Here is a 7,854-nt window from a genome sequence, read left to right as displayed (position 1 = left end):
TTCCTCGACAGTTTGCTGAGAGAATGCGTCTCGCGCGGTCGCCATGCGAGAGTCGATACACGAAAACGAATTAAAAAAATAAACTAACATCGATTCCGAATTCAAATTTTCGAGGGAAAATAGTCGACATTCGAAAAAGTTTAGTTTTCCAGCCAGTTCGGTTATGATGTGGTTGTTTAAGCGTACAGCAATGTGGTTTTTATATCTGTGATCGTACGGGTGTGTTTTCTGTGCACTGTGCTTGAAGGCCTTTGGTTGTTTTTTTTTTAATTTTAAAAAGGTAAGGCGAACTTTTATGAGTGCAATTTCTTGGAACGACTTTTTGCTTTTTTTACTTGAAAGTTAAATGGTTTTTATTCAATAAGTGAATAGTTGAGTTTATATATGTGCATATATTATATATGTTCATATGGGCTGATGTATGTAGGCTTTAATTTAAGCCATGGGATGTTAATCGTAATACAAAATTGCGTAATTTTTCAACCTTGACCGATCGAATCGGCCAATAGATGAAGAATGGTTGCCGCTAACATGCATTATTTTATATTGTATTTTATATTAGATCTCTTCTATTCAACAATAATGGAAAGATCAAACAATTTAGCTATCTTTTACTGTTTTAAAAACAAACCTGAATTTCGTTATAAGTTTGACGTTTTATTTATTTAAATTAAATTTAGTACTATTTCAGATATTATTTGATATTATATATGGAGACTCGATTAGAGATGTGGAAAAGGTTTTTTTTAATGAAAGGTATGACGTACAATGGTAAATTTTCGTAATAAATCACCTTTTAAGGTTATAAATTATACCCCTAAGATATGAGAAGGTCGTGATATCAGTTTCCTAGTCTCAGAAGATATGTTTGACACGGTCTACTGAACGGAAGTTTCTTGTAATTTAAGTAGACATAATAAAAATATAAATATTACATATATCTTATATATAAAATTCTCGTGTCACAATGTTAGTCTCTATACTCCTCCGAAACGGCTTGACCGATTCCTCTGAAATTTGGTAAGCATATTGGGTAGGTCTGAGAATCGGCCAACATCTATTTTTCACACCCCTAAATGATAAGAGTAAGGCGGAACAGCGTTTGCCGGGTGCAGCTAGTATATATATACGTACATAAGTAAATAATATACAAAAAAATTGAAACATATCAGTGTTTTTACATTTTAATTTAGATATCTAAATACAAGTATACTAATAGTATAACGATGAGCAGTTTGTTTGTATGTATGAACACACTAATCTCGGGAACTGTAGAATCGATTTCAATTCTTCACCGTTGGATACGCATGTGATTCGTGGGTGCTATAGGCTATGTATGTACCACGGGCATAGCCGGGGCGAAACCATAGTATAGATATAAACAGACAAATTGAATAATCCTTACATTTTTGTATGTAATATGTATTTAACAAAACTGTTATCTATCACAAACAGTGTTTTAAATATTATTTTAATAGATTTAAGTATCACGAGAGCAAAACCGCCGGATAAAACAATGTTATATTTAGTCACAGACTATACAAAATTCATTTAACGCATTGATGACTTCAACGTCAACTATTTAATAAAATAACAGGTTTTTATTAACATTTTTCACCTTCAGAGTCCATCTTGTTTTTGTCAGATTGTGAATAGAACGATAATTATTTTTAATGAATATAAATAAATAAAATCTTTGTTTTGCCGAAACATTATACCTTACATAAATATGTACATTTCCCTTTAAACTAGAAAAACTCTGTATCTTAAGAGCCAACGTTCCTCCTTATAAATAAGTAAATCCATTTAATGTGCAAGCCAAACAAGAACTAAGTACAAAAACAAAAATAAATTAATTGTTGCTTGACATGTAAAAATAAAAAAAAAGTATGTTTATGTGTCTCTCTCTGTGTGTGTGTGTGTGTGTGTGTGTGTGTGTGCGTGTGTGTTTGTGTGTGTGCGTGCGTGCGTGTGTGTTTGTGTGTGTGTGTGCGTGCATGTGTGTTTGTTTGTGTGTGTGTGTGTGTGTGTGTGTGTGTGTGTGTGTGTATGTCTGTGTGTGAAATACATAGATTAAAAATTATTTTTAATCTTTACACGTTCCATACCTGCTCCTGAACAAAGTAAGTCTATATGCTAACTATCTGTTGCCCGCAGCTTCGTCTGCGTGGTCCAAATAAATTTTCACGGTAGAAACTTTCATCCCCTTGGTTTTAAATTATTTAAATGATTTGAAAACCCTTTCGAATTTCAATAATGGTTTCCATATTTTGACTCTGTCTTACGTCTTTGAATACATACCATTTTAAGATTGTTTATTTATTTGATACTAGTCGTTCGCCCCGGCTTCGCGCGTGGTACATACCATACATAGCCTATCTCACCCAGTGAAGTTGCAGCTATCTGACGGCGAAAGAATCTTTGAAATCGGTCCAGTGGTTTTTACGTAAAAACACTACAAACATACAAGAGTTTCCTCCTACAATATTAGTATAGATGACACCAATGACGTCACAAAATGGCGGAGAATCGATCCTATTCGCAGAATCTTGAATCGTAGTCAAATCAATCTTATGCAATATTTTATGAGAAATACATTTATACGAACACAGTTCCGGCTATGACGTCATCAGGTAGGCGGTTTTGTGGGTGTGAAGCCTTGACTTACCTGTACAAATGGGTAACTATACGTTTGACAACACTCATTGAAGGCCTGTGTCCCAGCAGTGGGAACATATTATATGGGCTGATGAGGATGATGTTTGACACAGATGATAGGCTATTTTGTGGCGGAAATATTGAAATTATTGAGAAATCCACATAAACATTTCATATTTGGATTTGCCTTATTTATACTCACTATGTAATAATATACGTATGTACTAGCTGCGCCCCGCGGTTTAACCCGCGTAAGTCCTTATTCCGTAGGAATATCGGGATATAAAGTTGCCTATATGTTATTCCAGTTGTACAGCTGTCTACGTACCAAATTTCATTGCAATCGGTTCAGTAGTTTTTGCGTGAAAGAGTAACAAACACACACACATCCTTCCAAACTTTCACATTTATAATATTAGTAGGAAAGGATAGGATGTGTTTGTTTGAACGTGTTAATCTCTGGGTATACTGAAACGATTTACAAAAATTTAAAGGTGCGGAGTGACAATGACAAATGTGACATTTGACGCTGGAAAAAAACACATGTTATTGACTCCCATGTAAACGAAGCCGCGTGCTAAATTAGTAGGTATATCATAAAAACTTTTTAACGGATTTTAAACGCGATTTATTCATTATATTATTAACCCGACGTTTCGAACACTTTACAGCGAGCGTGGTTGCGGGGAGACCACGTTTTAATTTTTAAATGAATAATACTCGCGTAAAATCAAACACAAGAAAATACTAGTATATCATATCCTACTAATATAATAAACGCGAAAGTTTGTGAGTATGGATGTGCGGATGTATGGATGTTTGTTATTCTTTCACGGGAAAACAGCATATCGTATCTGTAATTTGTCACAGATAGGTTATAGTCTGGACTAAGAAACAGGCTGCTTTTATATATAATTTATATATCTATGTATTTTCAGTTTTTTATTTTGTTTTTATTGTAAACTCTCCTATTAATTATATATTTGTGGAGTCGTCGAGAGAATCGTATAATTTCATAGATTCAAAACTTAGCATAAATATTGGTATTTTAAAGACAACCTACGTAAGTATACAAGCTTAATAAATATTACATTATGTTTGCAGTTTGTAAATCTATACTAATATTACAAATCTGAAGAGTTTGATTGTTTGTTTGAACGCACTAACCTCAGGAACTACTGGTTCGATTCGAAAAATTCTTTCAGTGTTAGATAGCCCATTTATTGAAGAAGGCTATAAGGTATATATGTACCACGGGCGAAGCTGGGGCGGACGGCAATTGCATTATAAATATGAATCATACATAAATGCCATTAAAAGTCCACCCATCGATATAAAACCTTAAAATTTAATAAGGAAATACAGCTTTTACTGACATTTATTTATTACTAGCCGTTTACCCGCGGCTTCGCTTGTCAATTGTCATACATATCACACTAGCGATCCGCCCCGGCTTCGCCCGTGGTACATATATAGCTTTAAGCCTTCCTCAATAAATGGGCTATGTGAAACTGAAAGAATTCAAAACGAACCAGTAGTTCCTAAGATTAAAACGTTTAAACAAACAAAATCTTCAGCTTTATAAAACTAGTATAGATAAAATATACTTTTCATTATATAAACAGATAAAGTCAGTTTCTATAACGATTCAATATTTAACAATAATTTAAATATAACCGACCTCCATACACTAATCCTTAGCAATTAAGCAACGCGACAAACTTGGAATAATTTCAAAAACTCGTAGGCAGCGCCTGCGCATGCCCTTGCGCACCATATCAGGACCTGGTTGCACAATCGGTCGTCTTCAGTGTTGCCTTGATTGAAAATATTATTTATTTCCCGGCGAAATTGGAATGAGTGATGTAAGATGATATCTCAAATGTTTATCTGATGAAATTTAAGATGTAATTTAATAAATGAATTGAAAATTAAGATTATGTAGCATTTCAATGAGATAAAATTAAAAATTTAAATGAATATTTTCTTTTTATGCGTATGTATTATTAGTGTATTTATCCTACTAATCCTACTAATATGATAAATGCGAAAGTTTGTAAGGATGTGTGTGTGTTTGTTGCACTTTCACGCAAAAACTACTGAACCGATTACAATGAAATTTGGTACGTAGATAGCTGGACAACTGGAATAACATATAGGCTTTTTATCCCGATATTCCTACGGGATACGGACTTACGCGGATGAAACCGTGGGACGCAGGTAGTACTTTGTATCCGTTAAACTTAGAAAAATTATGTGTTTACAAAAGTAGTTAGATTTTGCCAGACTAAACGAAATTTGTATATAGTTATAGTAGAAGACTCGAGATTTTTAAATAAGAAAAATCGTCAAAAGTGGTTACCTATGACGCAATATATTATTTGAATTTCATTTGAACTGAATTCTGAATTCTGATTCAACTGAATTTTCGATTCTTCAACATATAACACTTAGAAGCTTAGAACCGAGGTGTCCTGGGTTCAATTTTCGGTGGGGACGCAAAAAAAAAAGTCTCGGTCTGGCAGGACACAGAAGGCTGATCACCTAATTGTCCATAAAAAAACGATCAGTGAAACAGATGTACATCATCTGCCCCATACCCCACTTCACACGTGGACACACACACATATAACACTACTATAGGTAGGTAGCTAAACAGGTGACTAACTATAAGAGAAGGTTATTTAGGTCTTATTCGAGCACTAGGTGAACGGAGTGGCGTAAGCACTGATAAATAACTTTCACGCGTTATGTAAACACCCTGCATTGTTTGTTTTATTTATTTGAACTGCTCTTTTTTTGGTATATGTCGGTTAGAAAAGTTTGCTAACGATGTGTTTCGAATCTTATGTAGGATGATGTAAGACTGTCTTTATAAGAATTCAATGATCCGCCTTCAAAGTATTAGTACTAGATACTGTCAGGCTAATATCAGGAACTACTGGATCGAAAAGAATGTATTCACCATTGGATATTAAATCAAATCAAATCAAATTTATTAAATCAAACACTTAACCTAACCTTAAAGCTAAGTACATCGCTGTAGCAATTACAAATAGGTATCAAACAATTAAGGTTCAAGACCGATATCTTTGCTAGGTTACAGAGTAACCTGTACTAAAGAATATAATAGATATGTCCGTGATTCCTGAGTGCTATAAGCTATATATGTACCACGAGCAAATCCGGGGACCGTCAGTTGTGTAAATAAAAGAAAGACATCTGAACATACAAAAAAATTCAAAAACTCTCAATTTTGATAATTTGATAAAATTTAACAATCTTTAAAGACACATACATACACTAAAATTACCATCCAAGTACACATTAAATCTATTATCCACAATTACTAGAATTCTTCAAGCGATTCTTGTAACACGCTCCGTGGAGCTCAACCGTTTCCGGGTTCTAATGGACGTACATACGAAAATATAATTTGCATTAATTATACTGAATGACTGGGTATTTTCGTCGGTGTATATATGTTATTGTCTTGGAGTAGTAATGGATTTAAATGAATTCGTAAATCTTTTCTATAGATTAAATATAAAATTTAAAAATTTATGTGTGACATCTGCCAACCCGCACTTGGCCATCGTGGTGGATTATGGCCTGAATCCTCATAGGAGGCCTGTGTCCCAGCAATGGGAACATATGGGCTGATGATGATGATGATGATGAAATACAAATTTATAAAAATGGCGGGCAGCGCATTCGCAGCAGATCTCTGCGAATGTTCCTGGGCGGTAGTGATCGCTTACCATCAGGCGAACCACCAGCTCAGTTGCCCGCTATGACATACAAAAACGTTACTGGTTTAATGGACCCCTTGCCAGCTCATTCATAAAATGCCATCCCCGCTTCATTATTTATGAAACCGCATAAACTTATATGGGTATAACTTACGAATACTTGAATCAACTTAACTTTAGGTTAAGTATGTCAATGAGATACTTATGTAAGAATGAATCTTAATGTACGTTCGAACATCTGTTTTATATTTGGAAGTTAAAAACTTTGTAACGGATTTTAAACGCGATTTATTCATTATCTTATACCTTTAAACGAGCAATTCTTGTATCTTATATATATATATATATATATATATATATATATATATATATATATATATATATATATATATATATATATATATAATATAATCTCGGAATCGGCTCCAACGATTTTCATGAAATTTAGTATATAGGGGGTTTCGGGGGCGATAAATCGATCTAGCTAGGAATCTTTTTTAGAAAATGTCATATTCGTGTTTTTTTTTCCTGACATCTATTGGTGAATAATAATACTATTTTGCTTCGTAGATAGTTGGACAACTGAAATAACACATAGGCACTTTTTATACCGATATTCCTACGGGATACGGACTTACGCGGTTTCAACCGCGGGTCACAGCTAGTATTATTAAACCGACGTTTCGAACACTTTACAGCGAGCGTGATCACGGGGAGACGGGTCTCCGGTCTCGGGTTAATAATATAATGAATAAATCGCGTTTAAATCCGTTAAAAAGTTTTTAATTTCTAAATGTAAACTCGGGTAAAATCAAACACAAGAAAATATCTGTTTTATATTTTATATGACACACTGTGTTGTTTTTAACACGCCCTCTTTAGCTACCTAGCACCTATTATAAATACGCTTTAATCGACACCTTTAGACTCGATATTGACCCATTTTAAACGGACAGATTTAGTTAAAACTTTACAGGCTTACTAAGGTTTGGTTACTCATTTGAAACGTTTATCTTATTAACCGGATTAGGTTCGTCAGGATCAAATCGATCCCAACTCTCCGTCTGCTTCAATTTGCTAACGGTTCATTATATTCTTTTATTAATTTTTTTATGCGTAATAGGGAAGCGCTTGACTGTTGTCTGGTCTGCTGGTAAGATGTAATCTAAGATGGAGCGTGCTTCGCTAGAAGGTACCTGTTCACTCTAAACTTCATTATCTTAATATATATATAAATGACATGTCACGTTGTTTACCGGCGATGAAATCCTAAAGTACTCAACCGATTTAAATCAAATTTTTACACTATGTTCAGTTTGATTAAAAGTTAGGATAGTTTATATTTCAATTACGACAAATGGGGAAAAAGGGGATTAAATTCAAATCTTGATGCTGTACACCACCATCTAGAGACAGTCAAACCAGCCTTACTTTTTTTAACAGA

The 7,854-nt window shown here is 34.1% G+C and overlaps 1 protein-coding gene across 1 annotated transcript in view; it reads left to right on the top strand.

The window, feature by feature from the left end:
* LOC119836396 overlaps positions 1 to 7,854 on the top strand; it is a 44,183-nt gene continuing 36,329 nt past the window's right edge. Inside the window, exon 1 of the mRNA XM_038361707.1 lies at positions 1 to 280. The gene's annotated coding sequence lies outside the window, so the exon portion shown is untranslated. The remainder of the gene's footprint in view (positions 281 to 7,854) is intronic.

This window comes from Zerene cesonia, chromosome 24 (genome assembly GCF_012273895.1).
Source record: "Zerene cesonia ecotype Mississippi chromosome 24, Zerene_cesonia_1.1, whole genome shotgun sequence".
Taxonomy (NCBI): domain Eukaryota; kingdom Metazoa; phylum Arthropoda; class Insecta; order Lepidoptera; family Pieridae; genus Zerene; species Zerene cesonia.
Note: the sequence above shows the minus strand (reverse complement) of the source record. Positions and strands in the feature narration are given on the sequence as shown.